A 21,740-nucleotide genomic window follows, 5' to 3' on the forward strand; every position below is an offset into this window, starting at 1 on the left:
CTTGTCATCACTTGACCCAAGCCTTTCCTTTGCTTTCTGAGCCAGAGTGAGGGTGTTTTGAATTCAGTTTCACAGACAGATGCAATGCCATGGCTGCAGACCCTGAATGGCAATAGTAAGACCGAGACCAATGATTTAACAAAACACTTCACTTTCTGTGGTGGATAATGAAAAATAAAGGTGACGTTTATAGAGTCAAGCATGGATTCAAATTTGGCTTCCTTGCACAGACACCCTTCTTTTCCAAACTGCCTCACAGTACAATTCCTCTTTTACAAATCTGGAGAACAAACAGACCTACATTTCCAACTCTCCAGTATTCCCTACAAAAGCCAAAGCTATATAAGAAACACTGGTATGGAACTCTGCAATATTTTTATTCAAAACAAACTGCCTGAGGAGTGAAATTTAATTGCTACACTTGCAGCAATGATTCATCAAATGGTTGCTACTTACTTCTGTGCAAGAAAAAAATCTTTTTACTGTGTGTTATTATCCTTTAAAGCTAGATAGCATGCAAGAAAAAGATACTCTTTTTTTCTCCAACATAATGATCAATCCTGTAAAAACCCAGGGAGGGCTACTATTGAAGTTTCACATTAAATGAAAAGTATACTGTCTTTTGATACAGCTTGAGGCACATTTACCTCACCATTAAAATGGACCAGGAGTACTATCAGGTCAGTAATTATTTAGACAAAATAATAAGCAGTATAGAATTTAGTGGACATTAGAATAGGTCAGTTCTAAATTTTGCACTAAAATTTTAGCAAACAGCTAAGTTCAAACCCTTGTGTTTCCCGAAGACATAGGTCAGCCTCTGCAAATTAGTAAGAAATACACTTCATAGGCAGTACATTTTTGTGCATATAAATTATAAAGTTTGTTAGTTTATGAATGTCTCATTTAAAATCACGCTTAGAACACCTCTAAGAACATTACTACTATTCTGACAAACAAATCAACTCCAGGCCTTCTAGAGGTACCAACTGACCTACCTAGTTTGTATGGGCTTCTAATGCATGCTGCTAAATTGTATTTGTGATTTGGTTTATGTTCCAGGTATTTCCGTGTAACAAGAAATTGAAGACATTTTATAAAATAAAGACCAGGGAAATTCAGCACCTCAACCTGTAATTGAGGGCTAAGCAAATATCACAATTCAAAACTTATTTCTCTGTGAGTTTGTAAGGGTGTTGCTTTAACATCATGCAGATCTCTATTTGAGACTCAGATGCAATATCACATGGAAGCCAAGTCCTACACGTTTGCTACAGAATTGCTTCACCTGCTTTTAAGGCACAAAAGACAGGACACAGGACTGTAAATCTATATTTAGATATATTCTTATATATCTATATTCTCTTATATTATTATGATTCTTGGAAACTCATTAATGGTTTCCATAAATGCATTGTATAATCATGCTGTAAACTAGTGTTCAAACACACACATGTTAAACCACAAGTACCCTCATATTTTCTTCTTGTTGGTTGCTGGCAATCACAGACATATATCTAAAGATCTACCAAAGAAATTCACTGCAGCTCCTGTGCCTGCTGAAATACCACATGTGACTTTAGGGAACTCATTTACTGCATCTCAGTTAGCGTGGCCTTTTGTGAGACTGAACAGAACAGCCCACCCAGATGCCTGGAGACTGCACTCACTCACGTGCTGTGCTTATTGTGAGTATAATCAAGAAACAGGGAATGGGTAGATTTCAGTATGACAACTTGTCCAAATCTAAGCATGTCACTTAGGTAAGTACCTAAGCCATTGCAGCCACACTCCTGAGCTTTGCTGGTCACAAATAGGCAGGTAGACAACAGGCAGAACAAGTGCACCTGAACAGGCAGATAAACTGATACACTTGTAAGAGCCACAAACAGTTTAAAACAACAACCCCTTCAAAAAACTTTGACAACTATGACACACATCTTTGTTGAAGAAATGGGCCAAACTCCTTGTGCTCTGTGTCACCGTGTCCCCGCACCACCACCTCATGGAGGATGGAATTATAGATTAGCTTAGCACTTGTCATGTCTCAAACACGGTGAACTCTGCAGCTGCTCAGCCAGAAAACACAGCAGGCAGAGGAGGAGACTGAAAATGTGAAACAGGACAAAAATACAACATGAGCAAAAATTGTGCCAAGAGCTCTGACTCTGAAATGTTCCTTGTCCCTGCATCTGAGCTAACAATGGTGAGTTTCAAGGAGAACAGCATGGCTACTCTGAAATGACATCAGAGTAAACCCCAGAGAAAGGAAATATGAGACCAATGCTGATACATCCTAGATATATCTATTTTATTTCTCTGATGGAAAGCTGTATTCCCTGAATGTATGAAGTATTTTCTAACTCTCTTGCAGACAACTAATTTGAATTATACAGAGGTCTCAGGGGTATATGTATTGTTTCTCTTCTTTATTTTTGATGCATATATTCTTATTTTCATCTGTGATATAGGAACTATTGTTCCAAGAAGGCAGATTTGCCACTAAGTCTCTACATATTTACTAGTCATATCCTAAGAAACTGGCATATATTCCCCCAGTTGCATATTTAAGAGAGATTGAGTGTGTATTGTTATTCATTGGTCCATTTTAGATTTTTTTCTTTTGCCTATTTTTATGGCATTTCATTGTTAAAAGAAAAAGAAAAAAAGATACTACCAGTAAATCATCTGTTACCATTTACATATACATAGCATAGCTGCAGATAAGTTTTCCTTTTCCTTCTGGATTTCAGATTTTATCTTTTTATAACATCTGTACATCCTGAATTCAAAATATAACATGACCTTTATTTTCTTAGTCTGCTCTAACCTCTGGGATAGAACCAATAGCCTTTTTTTATAAAAGCCAATTCAGATGTTAATTGAGCTGGATACAGCAATTGGCTGATTCATATTAGTGAAGTGAACACACAAAGCTCTCAGTCAGACTCATTTTATGAGTTTACAGAAGAAAAAAATACTGAAAAAATTATACACATCTATCACTGAAACCAGAACTGCATTCATGAAAATGAGTACAATTAACAGATTGGATCCTAGGTTTAAGAAGAGTCCAGATCTAGACCCACCAGACATGACAATCTGGAAGCTCTCACCACTGCCCCACAAAAAAACTGACAGATGCTCATCAGAATCATTACAAAATTTTCTGGCTAATCCCTAAACAATTTCAAAACAGATGCTTAAGTCCCTACTTTAACTCAAGCTATCCAGCAACTGAGGACATAATAAGACTGGATCATGTGGGTTTTTAAAAGTATAAATCATAAAATGGTATGTCAAAGGGCTGTTTTCCTAGTGATAAGAGAGTAGGAAAATATAATAGTGGATAAATGGTCTGTGTGGGAAGAAGATACAATACATTGTAGCCAGCTTCCCATTGATGTTAAAAATGAAGGGCGTTGAATTTAAAGGAGAGGCAGGAGAAAATACATCTTACAGGATTTAAATGGCACAGTCCAGAGACCATTTCATTAGCAGTTTTGAATAATAGGACACTCATTTTGCCAAAGTTTATGACTAAAAAAAAATCAAAATAATTTATGAAACCATTATTAAAACATTTCAGCTTCTGAAAACTTCTTTTACAGGGTATCTTTTTTTCTTTTATTAGACCATAAATATGTCAATGCAATTTCATTAAAGCCATAATGAAAGACATTACTAGCAACGGTGGGAAATAGATTCATTTGACAATTTGCAAAACAAGAACTGTCAGTATTCCTCTTGCTTTTCCTAATGACACTTCAGGTGTTTGGACTACTTTCCCAGGGGAAAAAGCAGATAAAATGAATAAATGGCTTCCCCCAAGTACTGTGAGAGTGTGTTGAATGGCTTTGTGACAGGGTGCTTTCTAGGAGCAGGCATTTGGCACAGTGGAAGGCAACAACCTCTTCTGAAATAAACCAGGTAAGATTCAGGCCCAAAAAGGGGCTTAAAACATGCCTTCTCTCCATGTGGCTCCCCTTCCAGGGGGAAGCACAGCAGCTCATTTCCAAAGGCACAAGGAGCTCTTGGGTAGAGGAGTTCCACAGAGTGGGCAGAGGAAAGAGGGGTTGGTGAGTGACAGAGGACACAAAAGGCCAACATGTGCCCCCAGATCAGCTCCCCAGGGAGGAGAGGGGCTCCCCACCAGAGAGGCTGAGCCCCAGGAGCTGGGCCACCAGAGCTGGCAAGCTCTCTAGGATTTGCCCAGTTTCTTTTGCTCTCTCCCTGAGGTCTCACTGACAGCCAGCAGCAGGAACAGGCTATTTGGCACTCTTCATTTCTCACAGGACCATGGCTTGGTAAGGCAAACTTTAATTTTTCCATCCCTGAATCCAGAAACTGTAGGGCATGGCAAGAGCAGCACAGAATTGCTAGAAAACATTTTTAAAATAATCTCTATTGAATCCAGTGCATTTTAGGGGTCTTGTTTTGACCAAAATGCTCTTAAAATCTTGACAAACCATCTCCTTTTCTAAATATACTTCTTCTTCCCACTTCCCCTACATCCCAAGGGGGAAACAGTCTAGGATATTAAATGACATGGACTGAAGCTACATTATAGATATAATTTTTCCTACCAGCAGAGAGAAATTAGAGGAAAAGAGAGGAACACACATTAATTCACGATTCCCTTAGGAAAAATAGCTCCAGCCTCAGCCTCCCCCATATATACTATTACTCCAAGGGTTGCCTTCATTAAAGAATATTCCAAGGGTAAACAAGTCTCTATTTCCTCAATATTGAAAAAACACATTTTAGCTCTGATTCATCTGAATTCTTCTGGCCTCTTCTAACCTAAGGAAAATCAAGCAAGAAAGCAGCAAACAAACACATTATACTTCTGCCACCTTTACACTGTGCATTTTAATCTTACAATCATTAAATACTTGAAACCTGTCACATCATGAAGCACTACAAAAAAGCCAAGCAGAATGAACATACTGTGTCACTGGAGATACACAGCTCAAGCTCAGGCTCATGAAGGAAAATATTTTTACATCTTTTCCTGAAAAATTAGACTTAATTAGATAGCCCCTATAGTGGAGCTGCCTCTTTCTCTGCTGGGACTGAACAAACCAGTTTGTCTGGCAGTGGGATTTGCAATACCCTCTCTGTGTGTTGTGACTGAGATTGGACATGGCCTTTGTGTTAACACATCCTGTGTTTGAGCTCCTGCAGTCCACATGCAGGCAGTTTTTGTGATGGAATTCATTCACAGGAAAGCACAGTCTGGGATGGTTAAGGGTTTGCTTTATGAAAGTTCCTATTACCACTTACTATGAAATATAAAGAAATTGCCTCAGTACTGGTCAAATCATTTACGAATTGACTGTTCTTTTTCCTTGAATTTAAAAGAGGAACCATTCTTGGAAGGTTTTTGGAGTTCTCCCAAAGCTCTCCCTTTGGAGTATTCTCCAATTTAATTTAATATCTTGCCTGTATGTGACCATTTTCTGGTCACATACAGGCAAGATATTAAATTAAATTGGAGAATAATCCAAAGGGCCAGCAAGGAGGTAACATGAGCACTTAGATTGTGGGAAATCTTCAGAATTGTTTGAACACGTTGTTGAAACACATATTGGTCCAAAAATACCACCCTCTGCAGCCCAAAATGTGCCAGACACATATTTCAAGCTATTGCTTAATCCAAGACAGTCCTCAGAGATCAGTCATCCTGACTACTGGCACACCTGCCCCAGAATGGAGATACTGGAAGCTGTGTGGTCCCTCAGCTGGAGTCAGTCTGCTGGTGGATTCCCCCAGAGTCCCTTTTGGAGGCAGATGCCAGCAGCTGCAGAGGGAAATTGGCATTGCTGCCCATTTGTGCTGGAGGTGGCAGTAAAAGTGACAAGAACATCAGTCTCAGTGAGCTGAAATGCCCTGTCCTGGGAGCTTGTCATTTGGCACAAGTTTCAAAATCAGAAATTTGCTTCTACCCCAAATAATACTCAGATTAAACTCAGAGAGGGAGGGAAGGGGAGGTTATTTCATATTATGGAAGCTTCTCTTTTAGGTTAGAACTTCTCAGGGGTCACAAATATCTCTACAGTACCTGTAGTTTGCAAACACACCTTTTACCTGGCTCCAAAACTGCCATGCCATCTTTCAGTTCCCCCCTGCTTCCCTCCTCCAAGGAGTAAATAGCTTTCCAACTCATCCAAATTAATTTGGACACGATGAATTTCAATCAAACAAAGCTTCCAAAAATACATTTTTAACACTTCTGATTGAACAATGCAACGAGTAGAAATGGTCGGGAGGACTGACAGAGACCTACTTGGGGAATTTCTCCTGCAAAGGAAATAACTAGAAGGTTGTTAGGTACTTTAGAAGTGCATAACCAGTTTGCAATGCTAGCATCCCCAGACAGTGATATGTGTACAGAGGGTGCTGCATTTGGGATCATTACTCCTCGCTGGGAAAAGCTGCAGCAGCATCTTTCTGACGCCAGTTTCCGGAGGATGGAACAGCAGTAGATTATAAAATTGCTGTGAGCATAAAGTTATTGTCCTCTCTCCAGAGTCTGACCTCCACAAGCAAAAGGTCCTGAAGGTGTAGTTAATAAACTTCAGATCTCTATCCTGCCAGTGAGAATGCTGTCCTGGAAAAGGAGACTTGGATCCTACTCCAACTCCAAGGATCATCCACGCATTTTACATGAAACAGTCATTGGGTAAAACACAGAAATAGCCAACAAGCAGAATGACAAGGTGCTGCCAGCCAGGAATCCCCAGAAGTCCACTCTCTTCCCTGTGCATCTCCCTCCTGCCCTGCAGAGTCCCCAGTGCACTCTCCTTATTTTAGTACCAGATTGTAGCCTCCTCCACTCTGGAAAGGTCTCTTGATATTGCACCCTGTTGTGCTGGGCTCCTCCAGGAGGAGAATGAGGCACTCGCTGTGACTATCCTGAGTCCGTAGGAAAAGAATTCTTTTGCTGTAGCACAGCCTGAGATTTCAAAACAGAACCTCTTTCTGTAGCAGAGTTAAAGCAAAGATTGGAGGATTTTTGTGGTGCAAGTTCCTCTACTAAGTGGAAAGCACAGAATGGGTAGGAGCTGGGTCCAAGTCTTTCACCAACATGCATAAAAACAAAAGCTCCACAACAATATTCCAGATCTATGATGGCATTTTCCTACATTTGCAAACTGCTCTCACTTCATGGCATTTGAACCATGTCTGTCTTCATTACAGAGACTTCCAATCTTCCACATCAATACATTTAATTGTATTGTGTTCTGGTGTCAGCAAGGACATTGTTTAGAACTGTTATGAAACACGTCAGTAAAACATATTCCCATTACATAAATTTCTATGAATGCAGCAGAACTAAAACTGTGTGATTATGCTAATACATTATGCTAATAGAAAACATCTATCTATATGTATATGAATAGATATATGTATGTGTGAGTAGCTATAAAGTGTATGTGTGAAATCCAGCCTACTGCTTCCAGTCGCTAAATTCCTGGTGGATCCAAATTGCATAGAATTTCATCTTACTTCTAACAAATACATTTACAGGTATCCTAGCTGAGATTTTGAAGGTCACTGGGAGGAACTGGCATCCAAATTCCATATGGAATTTCAACAGTCTTTTCTTTGCTTTAAAAATTTGTGTCTGTGTAGTCAACTGCAAAGATCAGTTGTCGTATTCAACTCCAGGTTGCTGTCAAATTATTTTTCAGTAGCTGCAAAGAATTTCATGTGCACATTTGTATGAATTTTACTTATGAACATGTTTTCCCAAGAAGCACAGCTGTGAGTGCAAATGTGGACATCCTGTCCTGACAATTTGGTCCTCATCTTGGACCTGCAATTTAGCCCCTCAAAAAACCCCATAGCGAACAAACAGAAAAGAATTTAAAAGCCTTTCCTCAGAGTTCCCCTGGATTAATATCCAAAATATACTGTTGGGTTTATCCCTGATGAAATCTCAAAACAAAACAAGAAAATCCCTTAGATGAACTCCCTGGGCCTGAGCAAATTTAGTTTAATTTGCCACAGTCCTTTGTGGAGCTGCTGTTCCCAGGGAAGCAGCAGGTCTTGATCTTGGCCTCTAACAGATGGCCCCGGCAATATGACAGTAATAGCATCTGACATGTGCTGTTCCAATGATCTCCCTAACTCTCGGAGAAGTATGCAAGCGTTACATACCGTGTGCTGCTTCAGATTGCTATTTTTGGCATGCTTCTGCTGGCATATGTTATGATGAACCATTCACAACATCTTACATTTCCATCATAAAATAAAGGGGAAATAAGAGAGTAGGTCCATAAGCCTATCATGTAAACTTGTTCCCAAGGTAACCTTTCCTTCACATAAGGATCAGTGCCACCAAAAGCAAAACCCAAACTGCATTTTAAGGGGTTACCTGTACTGCAGAAGTGGAGTCTGGGGGGTGGGAGAAACAGAGGTTTATGGAAATATTTATGCCCAGCTCTTTCAGCATTTCGCAGTGAAATATAATCAGAGTTTCCTACAACACATATTAATAGTGGCAATTACAATCTGAATGGCACCTAGGGATTAAGGAGCTGTGAGGAAGGTAACTAGAGGGGACTGAGTACCCTGTCAAGATGAAGTCTTCCTGCTAATTACAAGGGTAATGAGCACGTCCCCTTACAAGCCTAGAGGATTTTCTTAAGGAACTTGTGATTTTACTGATTGCCAGATTTAACAAAATAGGATTTAAGACAGGGAAATTCTTTTAGCACTGAGCAGAAAAACTTAGCTAAAGGAGAAACATCAAGGATTTTCACTGAGTGTAAGTCACTGAAATGTCTTAGCATCATAAACTACTCTTCACTGCTTTTTTCACAAATGAGCTGCTGCCAAATAGAGGACAGACGGCAACAGGGAAACCCATCTCAGCTGCTTTCCTCCTCAATTTGCAGTTACACCCCCTACCATTTTTCCCCTTAAAAGCTTATCTAACTCCTTATAAAATTATTTATTGTTATTGCCATGTGGGTTATTTATTGGATCAATGAAGGACAGGCTCCAACAGCCCTCCCTTCCCTATTCCTCCAGGCCCTTACCTCTCCTTGACTTCAGCTGATGCTGGCTCTTCCTCTGCCTTGACTCAGCCTTGCTCAACTCCATAGCCCCATCTCCCCCTCACAGTCTTGTGCCTTTTTAACAACCTCTTATCCAAAGAAGTAGGAACTCCTTTTAGTGCTTCTGAAGGAGTTCTTCCGTGGAGAGGTGTGAAAAAGCTATAGCACAGAGGGAGAGGAGGAAAAAATCATGGGGTTTGGTTGTTAGCCTTAAAAGAAGACAAACAGTTTGCAGCATAGCCTTGAATTTTTCTCTGTCATGCATCCAGAACAAAGTACCAAAGCTGGAGCACACAAAGTTACAATATTCACCACCTGAAGCATTAGAGAAGCGACTAGATTAGTGTAGCCACTTTCATAATTCTGGATATAGACCAAGTGAACAGCTTAGAAAAAAGTGGAAACTAAAAGCAAAAGGTCCCATTCAAGTGACATAGAGAAGACTGTCTGACTGCCGTGTATTGAAAACCCTCAGGAAAAAGGTGAGGGAAAACTCAGAGGAGAGTGGGGAAGGGGAGGTTTTCTGTAGAATAACCTGGGCAGGAAAGGAGTCACTGCAATGGAGACATGGGCAAATGCAGACTGCTCTTTGGATACAGGGAAGACAGAAGACTTGAGTCTCCAGGGAGCTGCTGGGGTGTCTACCAACATTTCTGGTTAACAGCACTCAGGGTATTCACAATACTCACTGATGCCAGTTTCTATGATGGCTCAAATTACAGCAGCAGAAAGAGTGGGACAAGGCAGAAGGGCAAGAGACAACCAGCCCAGATTGCAGGAAGGGTGATCTCAGCTGGTGCTGGGGAAAGATTTCTACCTTTAACAGCAGTGGAATATGTGGAGGGACTGCTCTGAGGGGAGGTTGTGATGGATGAGCTGGTCAGAGCTCCAGCCCCCATTTGTTCTGCTGTCACCAGAAGGGCTTAATCCATCAACCACATGCAGAGGATGGCTGCATGGATGGTCTTCCTTTCCATGGCATTGCTCTTTTTTCCCACCCTGCATGCCCCTCTAAACCTCCAGATAAAACACCCAGCAATACAAGTGGCACTGATACTGAGTGAAACCAGTTGAGTGAGAGGCTGATACTCCACTGAGATGAATGGTCTGGAAAGATTCACCCTTTTCTGATGAGGCTGTCTGCAGACTCAGACAACATTATGTTACAGTATGGGAAGATTATCTTGGCAAACAAAATGGTTAGAAATTCACTTGTTTTAACAGAAACTTAGGTTTGGTGCTCTGATGCAGTCATGTCAGCCTTGTTAACTTGTCAAATGGCTGATGGACACATTGCAGTTAGAACATCCAGAAATTTTTAATTTTTTTAATCAAGGAAAGATAATGTCCATGCTAATTCAAATTCCCACTGTACTTCTGGGTGGAATATTCACTCTAAACAGTGATAGTTAAGGTCAAGCAGAAGCAAAACTCAAGTAACTCTGTCCTTACATCAGAATTCATCTTGCTCCCTCCAGTTCTTAATCCACAGAGCCCAAGTTCAGGGCAGAGATTGGTGGCTGGGATCTCAGATACGCAGAGCTGGGTTCTCCTCCTTTTAGGCAGAAAACCTCTTATGCCTTTGGTCAATTCTTCTTCCAGACTGCTACTGTATTTGGAGGAGGAGGGAGATTTTTCCCCACCTGAGTTTTAAAAAGGAACACATTCCTAATTTTGTGAAATTTGTACTCCTGTTCCAATCAAGTCATTCATGACTTTCAGGAGACTTGCTAAGGGAGAAGCCTGACTGGAAACCCCATTTGAACCTAAGCAATTTCCTAGTCCTAATAATGAGACTTCTGGGTTTTTCCAGAGATTCAGGCATTGGAAAACGCCAGAGTCAAGCCTTAGGACCCTGAGGGAATTCAAACACCTTCAGTGTGTAAATCTGAAAGGAGGTGGCATTTTCCATGCTTTTTGACTTAGGTGTCTACACTTCACTTAAACTACACTTTTGCATCCTCTGTTTTGACATTGATGACTAAGTTCAGGAAAAGTCCTGTTGAAGAAACAGCTGTTCTCCTACCAATGGGCTGCCACTTTAACTCCTACATGAACAGAAAATTGACAGCCTGATGTCAATGCTGTCGATATTAAGTATGTGTTTCCCTGTTCCATAATGAGATTGGAACTTCACTGCCTCATAAAAGCAATGACCAGGTAAGATTAGGCTGATGGAAGATGAAAATTTATTGGTAGAAGCAATCAAGAAACATGATACACAGTCTTTGAGTAGCAGGAACATTACTTTGGTTTGCAACTGAAAGGCCTGGTTAGCTGCTCAGCTAGCACCTGACAATCATGTAACTGTATTAGCTAGCATGGGGTCTTTCTACTCCAGCTGGTCAGGAGCTTGCAAAACTACTGTCCATTACAATTATTATCTCCTGATTATTCTATTTACAAGATGCTCTCTCCAGGGGCCCCCTGGAAAAGCTGCTGCAGAAGCATTGAACACAGCAGTTGTGCTGGGAAGGCTCCTACTGTAAGCACACGCCTTGGGCACTCAAGAATCTGCACTGGCAAGCTATTAGTTTTCACCTATAATTACTAAAATGGCTTGGGATCTGCCTATCTGTAAGACACTGCTCTCCCCAGGTTATCAGACTGTCACAGTGGCACTCAGAGGATGAGCTCAAGCTGTCACCATACCAATTTAAGAAAGGGCAGGACCTGCTTGCAATGATTTTGCTGAAAAGGGCTGCAAGCTTTGATATATTTTACCTTAGCTTGAATAGAAAGGTAAAATTCTCTGGAATCTCTTGACTTTTACAAATACCTCATAAAATCTAACAAAGCTTTTGTAGTGAAGTTCTAAAGAGCAGCAGCAGTAAAGAGGAGGCATGCAAACAGTATCTGTGTGTTGGGCAGATTATTGTTTATCTACATTTCTCTAGTCAACACCTAGTCTGTAAATAAAAAGAACACCACTGGATTAGGCACCCAAATTGGTGAAACTGAAGGCCTAAATCTTTTTGCAGAATTTGAGGGAGCATTGGTAAGGAAGGAAAAAGAGAGCATTGAGAGAAATAAATCTAATCAATGGTAAGACTTGCACAGGCAAAGATTTTACATTTAAGAGTGGGACACAAGAGGCCTCCACATTTTCATTAACAAAAGAACTCATCCTCTACTATTTTCAAACAATCTGCCCACATACAGACATAGACCAAACACTCAAACTATCAACACAATTAGAAGAAAAAAATTAGCTTGAGCTTAATTTGGTTCAATTTTTTCCTTTGTAAATCACCACACATCTTAGCCTGATATTCATTTTGCCTACAGCTCTCTACCTCATTTACATTCACATGCCAATATACCTGCTATCAAATTTGCTCACACCATTTCCTTGCAGACCCCAAGAGCTGAGCACAGAAAGTTAATGTTGGTAGTTTAATACCCTGAGAAGGGGAATTAAAAGCTGTTCTCCTGGCATCAAATTAACCCCAGGTTGTTTGAATATAACGTATATAGCAAGGGGTGTGTCCCTTGATCCTTATCAGATGGGTGAAATATGCCCACATGTAGAGAGATTGAGATTAGCATGAATTTACATAAACCAGTATGGCCCTCTGTGGAAGTGTGGGCTGTAGGAGGGAATATAAGCACACACACACACTGCCCACAGGCAGTTGCTATTCAGTGGGAGCAGTCACATTCCTGCCATGTGATCCATGAACAGCAGAGGGACTGGCTTGTTCCAAAAACTGTGTTTTGGAACAGACTGGCTTTGGAACAGACTTTTGAAATTAGCTGAAGTCTAAATAATGGGGTCAAACAGATTGAGGATATATGAACTTACTGATTTCAGATAATAATTTTTTTGTCAATAAAGCCATATCCTTGCTGTATATCCTGCTTCACTGCCTCCAGAACTTCAGGAGAATGAGGTTCCATCTCTGGCTTTCTGGAAGATCTGCTAATCCAAGAGATTTGAACTATCTCAGGGCAGGACAAAGTGACCTGGCCTTTGGACTTTGGGCTTTAACACACAAAGCACTAAGAAAATTCTTCTGAACTTTTTCCACAGTGGGAGAATTTTCACAGGATTTCCTTGCTAAGCTGAAGGGGCTGTTAGACTCCCAACTCAAAGCTGCAGTGAACTCTTAGGAATAAACTAGCATCAGCCCTATAAACTTTATGAGCTCTAACTTGCTGTTTGCTTCTGCAAAATTTTATTGCTCCACACAAAATTTTGTTTCAAATAAATTTAAGTTTTCCCACATCCACCTGAGAAGGAAGAAAGAAGAGAGATGTCCTGGTACCACCTTGAGCTGTAGCCTCTCCTGCCCAAGCAGACCAGACAGGGAGCAGGAATTAAAAGGCCACCCACCCTTTGTGCAGTTATGGTTGTATTTGATGGTTTCACAATAACAAAATACAGCCTCCTTACACCTTCACACACGCATCAGCCCTGTCCAATCAGCTAAATATTTTCCTCTGAGGATTTCCACGGGGAGAGCTCCCTGGACACAACCCAAGGACATGAGCCACTCCCTGTCATCAGTGGTTCCCTCAGGTTAATTACCTCCTTTAACATAGAGCTCTAAGATCCTCAGGATTATATAAACAATGCCTCTCTCCTTATCTATTGAAGTTCCAATCTAGCCTCTCATCACCATACTTTCCAGGCTGTAATTGTAACACTATTAATGGTTATTGCTCCTCTGTGAAGTAAAGTAATCTTGACTGCACCAGTTAATCAATACTTGGACCAATGAGCTGAGCCTTTTCTCTGGGCTAGGACAGTAATTGTAATTATGACATGATCAGCTGGCAAAGAATGGTTACCAACACTTGCATCTGACAGAGAAGTGCAGTTTTAAATATCTGTCTGAAGACTCTGGTTTCACAGAGACAGTATTTCTTTAAGTCTAGTTAACTACTTGTCAGAAACCATTAGCTTTAGCTGATCAGTTACCATCCTTCTGAGGAATGACAAGCACAGTCTAGTGGGCTGGCTCTTGAGATTCCTTGTTGGCACCACCGTCCATCTGTCCAGGAGCACTGAGCAGAAGGCATCGCATTTGCAGTGAGGTCACAGGGCATCAAAGGGAAAAGCATCAGAAGGCAGAGTGGAGACAGACCAAAGAAAACTGTATTTTACTACAAGTCCTGAACACTTTGAGGCATCTGGTAGTCAATATGTGTTAGTTACATTATGTTTGCTCTGTTTTCTGCATGAGAACCACGCGTGCATCTTCTTAGAACCCTGCGCAGCAATTGAGACATAGGAGAACATGGAAAAATCTACTCAGAAAATAACCTGGCCTCTTTTTATTTTACATGTACATACATACACACACTGAAAAAATATATTACCTAGCTAAGGAACCACACACAATATTAATTAGGGCAAATGGCAATTTAAACACTGAAGGAAAAGAGATCAGCAAAATATCAGCTTGTTTGTTTGCTGTAATCTTCTAAAAAGACCAAAATAGATTAGTTTTTGTTGAGGATTTTACATGTCCCAGAACTGTGAAATGTCCAAGAATGGAGCACTTTGGTAAATGTGTGAAAGTAGATGTATTGGTATCTCACCAAACAACATTTTCACAAATCTGTGAGAAAGAAAAGCCCTTTCTGCAGTACCAAAATGAAGCCATCTTTTGAAAAGGAAACACAAGTCACCTTGCACCATGCTCCAGGCAACTGAAAATAAGGTTGCTAGAGGGAATCACAGGAAACAAGTGCTGTCTACACCAGCTTCTGAGGTGAGAGTGCCAGGGAAGTGGAGCAGTCAGTCTCTTGAACTTGCTGATGCTGAAAAGGGAAGTTTTCTGTTTGCACCAGTTGCTTACCAAGAGAGGGGAAACATTTTTTCCCCAGTTTGTGATTTCTGGCCTTTAGAAAGCCAGAAATGCCCAGAGGAAAGCCGACACTCAAGGGATTCAAGGGAATCCAGAGAAATCTGCTGTAGCTCCTAAGTCACAGCAATGGTTTTGTGCAAATTCTGCCCAGACAGCTTCAGAGTCACCATAATATATGCTTCTAGCCTCAAAGAGTTACTGCCAAGGACTACCACAGATTTCTTTGGGCAGATTTCTCCTGCTCCTCCGTATATGTGATTTATTTCAGAGCTAACCAAATGGCTGATTTCACTTAAATTCAGACAACTGCCAAGCTTAGCCTGGAACTTGATAAAGTCAGAAAGATACAGAGTGAGAGCCAACCAGCTGAATGGAGGGACAAACTAATGTTACGTTTGCAGGAGCTGTACCCAGGACCAACTTTACAGAGAAAAGCACTCACAGGTTATGTTTCTTTTCACCCTGTAGTAAACACCTAATTTAAATTTGTTCCTGTTGCCCCCATATTCAATCCTGTAATTCAAGAAGAGTGCTGCATTTCTCTCTTTTACAGGGAGCAGATTAATTGTGCAGTGCAAATCTCACCCATTAAGCCAGCACTGCTGGCTTGCCCATCAAACCCAGACCCAGAGCAGTGCTTCCAGAAAGAGCAGCAGAAAACTCATACAGAGACTCAGCAGACATTTAACCCAACACCTCTCTCCCCTCTTCCAGTGTCATTGAGGGAGCCCTGGAACTGAGGATACTCACTCCTCTTGTGCATAGACACTGGTACTCACAGCTTAGGACTTGCAAGGAATTTTTAACGATTTATAAGGATTTTTTAAATGAGGATTTTCTTTTCCTTAATAGGCTAGGATTAGGGAACTCCTCTGCTATTGATAATCTTAAATTTCTCTCCCCTACCAAAGCCATGCAGGACTGTCTGTCCCTTTTCTGTTATACCCAAAAAACAGATATTTTCTCCCTGTTATACAAAGTTCCCTCCTGAGTCTCCAGGAACACTGTGCAAAACAGCAGTATGAAATTCCTGCACTTTAGGGGCTCTGAAAGCACTGGTGGAGATGCCATTCCCAACAAAGGCAGCTGCCCACTGCTACCCACCCTACATCCTCAGCCAGATCCCAGACTTCAGGCCCCATGTTAACTGCTGCTGCTGCCATCAATTTAAGTGGCTCTCAGTTAAGTCAGACTAACAGCATTTTTAGCATCAACTTTCTACTCATATTTTATGCTAAGCAAAAGCCACAGACTCAGGTTCTTCCATGAAGTGACAGACTCGTCACCATCTGGCCAAAGGGACTACAACAGGTAATTGCTGCTACTAACGTCTAATTTTTTTCTATTTTACCTATGCAATTTGAAATAAGACTCCTAAATCCTCAAATTTTCATCTTGTAATCCTTATTAATAGCTTTTAGACTCATTTTTATGGCCATTATCTTTTTTCACCAACCCCTTTTCACTTACTGGATTTTAAAAGCTCTACTGAATTCGTACTTTGGGACTTTGAAAATATATTTGTCCAGAATATCCTTCCAAATAGCCTTGATAAACACTGACAGATCATAAATAATCAAACTTAACAAGTAACTAATTATGCTCTTCTGGGAGGCTGCTCCATTCAAACACATTGATCCCATGAGCAAGAGGTGTGCAGTCAGGGCTGGCTCACAAACATTTCGAGATTAAAAACTGAAACTCCTCATAGTCCAAGTGATTTCTATGCTCAATAAAACTGGGGTTAAAGGCAGAAAAATGTCATCCTGTCTTGTAAAGCAGCTTAGCACATTTACTAAATGCCTCTGGGAGAAGCATCCCTTTTTCACCAGAGTTTTATGTGACCAATTCAGCTGTAACAGTTCTGGCTACTTTACTATCGACAATTTGACAAGTGGACTCAAACGAGAAATATTTTGTGATTTCCTTTCACAAACCTAGATGGGGGAAACATTAAATAGAAATTGAAAACCAAGTTCCATTGGCATTTTTCTTTTGGACCTATTTTCCCTGGGAATTTAACTTTATTTTTAGAGGAATGTTCCAATAGACTGCAGGAAAGATAACACTTGCTTCATTTCCCTTCCCTCCAGCCTTAAACATTCAGGATTTATACAGTTATTTTTATTCTTTTCAGATCCTGCAGCCTTGCCTGCTTACAAAGTGTAAGAGGTAGACAGATAATTGTACTATTTCACTAGTAAACAGGGAGCTGAACATGAAACTGAGCTCAGAATTGGAAACCCTGTCAAAGTGTTGGTGAATCATTGTATGAAATAAATTGTTCACTTTCTGTTCAGTCCATTAGCTACAAGGATGGAAAGAATTGCTCTCACAACGCATAATGCTGCAATTTCCTATATTCACTTAGCACTTCCCCTTTTCCTTCTGCAAATCAGAGGCATTATATTTGAGGTTTAATTTGCTGCCTCTAACCATGTTTTCATTCCTAACTTTGACAGACCAAGCTATCACTCAGTGAAAATGCTCCAGCTTTTACATAGCATTTATGAGTACAGTGCTCTTCCTCCCCACTGGAAATAAGGTAATGGCAAGAAAACAGAGAATTAAATAGAGGTCCCTATGCCTGTCCAGTTGCAAACAGACCGCCCTTTGTTTCTCTTGAGCTTTTTGAGAGATGGTAACAAAACTGAATCCACATGAACCCCACATCATCTGTATGCCAGATTTTGTGATGACATTGTGATGAGAAAATCAATACTTGCATATAGGTACCACACAGTTGCCCATGCCCTTTCCTTCTAAGTCTGAGGGCACCACTGGCTTTTTTTTAACAGTCCCAAGTGTTAGGCTTCCTAAGCAACTGCTTATTTAAAGCAATTCTGCCTTTGAAATGGGGCAAGGGAGATTGTATTGGCCCTACTGAACACCCTGAGTACCCTGGAAACTTCACTCCAGCAGTGAGGGTGGGTTTACCACCTCAGAGCTGTGCACTTCCACGCTGTGCTCACTGTAACGCCCCCATGGAGCTGCATGAGGCCGCCCACCTCTGCACAGCAATGTCCCACCAGGGAAACACCCTGGGTGAGCACAGCAGGGACAGCTCACACAGCCCTTCAGATCCACTACTGGCCTCAGAGAAGAGAAGGGACAGTCAAGAACGATGCCCTTCAGAACACCTGCCCAAGGACCACAGTGGGAAGGAGGCACAGATGGATGGTGCTGGTGGGCCTCTATTTTGCTTGTTTTTTTAAAAAGCATCAGCCAGGTATGAGATTATTTGAAAAGAAGAGCTATGGAATAAAATTCTTGGAACTTCCCAACCTCTCTCTACTACCTTCCCTGTGGATATGACAGTATGTGTTAAGTGATCCCACTACAGAGACACCCACAGACAAAGCCTGAGGAGTTACTCTGCACAAACAAGTCACAGAAGACAAGCAGTGGCCTTCTGAGGCCTCAGGAGCAGCTCAGAACAGGAACTCTTCTCTGGGATTAAGACAGCTTCGTAATTCCTGCCCCTGTCAATTAGCTCAGGCCAAGTCTTCCCTTGGGTGCATGAACTGTGATGACCAGCATTGGGAAGGAGCAGTGAATGACATCTCATAAAACAGCAGACCATGTTGCCTCTTCACCTTCTGTGCACTGCATTTTTATTCTGGAGACAACATTTTCTTTTTTTAAATGTCTGCAAATTAAGTAAGGAATAGGCTTTGCATGTTTGACTTACAGCTCTAACAGCTCCTGTTCCAGCAGACATGGGTCTGTCTCAGAAAACAGTGGCTGGATTGAGACCTGCAGGTAAAAGGTAGCTTTTCAGTTCAGCAACTAAAAAATCTATTTTGAGCTAACTCCAATTGAACTGACTGATGCTGGCACTAAAACATCTCTTGGAACATGTGCTGGCTTTGCAGCAGTTGAGATTTTGGTTCCTATCTGATGAGAGGTGCTTGCTTTTTCAAAACTCCACCTTCAAGTGATCTAGAGGTGTAATCATTAAAAGGGAACTCAACCAAATAGATCCTCCTGAGAAATTCTGCTGGAGTGGCAAATCCACTGTGTGTATAACCTTAAACTCATTTCCATTAACTGACCTTATTCACATCTCTGAGGTTTGCAATTCACTGCGAGGAGGGTGCTGAGGGAGGGTAGCACTAGGCGTAGCCATCAATTGTAAAGCCCTGGGAAATGCAGCATCACATCTTCAGCATTACTCTACTTTCATGTAAAGTAGCAAGACTGGGTAGGGATTTTGGTGACAGCTAGAAAAGTTCAAGGCAGAAAAGAGCATCAACCATTTCATAATTAACATATCTCTTTATAATTCTTATCAAAAATAAAATAGTACCATATTTTAAAAGGTTTTATAAGAAATAAAAGTGATTTTATTTGTGTCATGCTGGTCTCAAATCACCCACATTTTCTTCTGTGGGAAAACAGGGCTGTTTGGCTCTAGAGTGCTTTATTGCTGCTCTGTTATCAGGATTGTATTCACACAGGAGCTCACACAGAGCCAGTGATGTAGGCGTATTTGGGTTGTGTTTCAGGTCGTGTGCCAGTTTAACATGGACTGAAATCTACCTCCTGCTGCTTCACAAACTCAACTCTTTACCTCCAAAGATGGAGTGTGGCAATGGCAGCTTCTTCTCCATTATTTTTTCTGGATATTTGAGATTTCTGACTACATTAAAAAAATGACCACCAGAATATCCATCACCCACTTGCATCTCAAAATATGGGACTGTATAACCCATTTCACACTTATTCCACCTGAATAGTCCCATCTGGCCCAAATTCCAAGTAGATGCCAGCACTTATTTTCACTCTTACCTTAACATCTCAGCAGTTGGCAAGGAAATATGAATTCTTACTCTAAGGTGTTGGAGGGTCTTTTTAAACTAAATATAGTTGTTTTGAATAGATATTACTAAATTCTGATTTTTTTTTGTCTACTTACCTTTTCTAGAGAACCACATACAAAATATATCAACAGAGGTTTCATAGAGCATTTCAATTGAGGATTTCATTGTTTAGCCTTCAAGATCATTTAAATTACGGGAAATTACCAATAAGAATGCCATGAATATCTCTACAGCCTTTGGTATGACAACTGGAGGTACTCATTTCTAGTAACTTATTTCCTGAGATGTATATTTTTAATAGCTAATAATTTCTAGTATAACCAAGACTTTTCTCTTAGAATCCTGTCTCAAACACACTTTGAAGCCCACAAGAGGAATCTGTCATTGTTGTCCAACTCTTCACCGAGAGGGGAAGAATTTGTTCATGAAACATCTCCAGAGCTGGAGTGACTGATACCACAGAGCATAGCCATTATATAAATATTGCAGAATTACTCCCTTCACAAATGATCTGGAAACATGATCATGGGTCCTACTGAGATACAAGGGAAGCTGTCATAATTCTAAAAAGACATAGACTGTTTTGATAAAACAAGAAGAAAAGTTTCCAGGTTGAGAAAGCTCATTTCCTAAGTAGAAGAGCACTGCACTGATCCTTACCTAGCTCTTAATGAGATACTAGGCTGGACAGCAGGTGCAGGCCCCAAGTTCCCTGGGAAACTACAGCAGGGGCCTAGACCAAAGTTCCCTTCTGGACTAGAGCAGTGGTTTTCTTTTCCTTGGAAATCAGGGTACTTAGGGAGAGCAGCCTGCTCTGTGCCCAGCTTCCACCAAGACACAAGGCTGATGTCTGGCTGGAGCACTCAAGTTCAGCAGCCCGGAAGAGCTCCAAGTTCTCTAGAGTGTTCAAGGGAAGACAGTGTTCCTGACAAATTCAGGCACAGACAGAATGAAATACAATATTCTATTTTGCTTATGAAGTTGAGCAGCGTTAAACCTTGTTTGTAAAAACTACAAATGTTGGTTGCTCACTCTTGGTCTTCTGTCTCTGGCAGCTGTAACTAGCAGGTGAGTCACACACAGAGCTCTTCCAAATGGCTGATGAACTTGAAATAGAGCACCACAGTCATCATATGTAGGGCTACACTCAGACCATGGATCCTATTCATTCCCTAAGGAAAGACAGAAAGATGAAGAGCCGCTCTTTAGGGTTGGTCAAAGACTGAAGGCAGAGGCAAAAGTGTGGTTGACATATAAAGACTCCACAGTGGTGGCTGTTGGCCATTACTGCTCTTCTGAGCTGTCTGAAGCCTTTTCCAGGCTAGGACGTCAAGATATTTTATGGCCTCTCCTCTGGTCTCAAGATGGGACTGACTGTGCCAGTCTCTCTCCTGAGAGACAGCAGCCTAAACTGCTCTCTTGAAAAATTATGGAGGCTCTGCAGCCTCCCCAGGCAATGTCCCCCACATTTCACTGTTATATAACTGAATGCTCCTTTCCTGCAATTTAAGTCCATTTGTTCTTGAAGCTGGAGAACAGCTTGTCCCTTCCATTTCGCAGCTATTTCTATGTGTTTGAAAAAGGTTATTGCATCTCCCCTCAGTCTCCTCTACTCCAAACTATGCAATCACAGCCTCCCAGTTGATCACACAGAAGCCAAGCTGCTGCTGGCTGGTGATAGCTTTCAGTAACTGCTGACTGGACTGGATTTGTACCAGCAGCCTGTAGGTGAAAGCCTTCAGCATCTTTAGCTCTCTGAGCCAGGCTGTCCTTTCAAAGACGTGAAACTTTTTTCTGTAATCCATTACAGCATATCACTAAATACTTACTACAGTGCAATAAATTTCTGGAATTTTTTCTATCACATTAGGATATCCTAACAAGAGGAAAGGAAAAGACACTTTATTTCACGAAAGTGCATTTTAGGGCCAAACTTAAAACAGGATTCCCAACAGGTCTTGAAGAGTGGAGAGGGAAAACGCAATATTTTATGTTAACACCTTCCGCATTCCACCCCCTTTACTGAGCAAATT

This window comes from Agelaius tricolor, unplaced genomic scaffold, assembly GCF_023055355.1.
Source record: "Agelaius tricolor isolate 1412-34295 unplaced genomic scaffold, bAgeTri1.0.p SCAF_3, whole genome shotgun sequence".
Classification (NCBI taxonomy): domain Eukaryota; kingdom Metazoa; phylum Chordata; class Aves; order Passeriformes; family Icteridae; genus Agelaius; species Agelaius tricolor.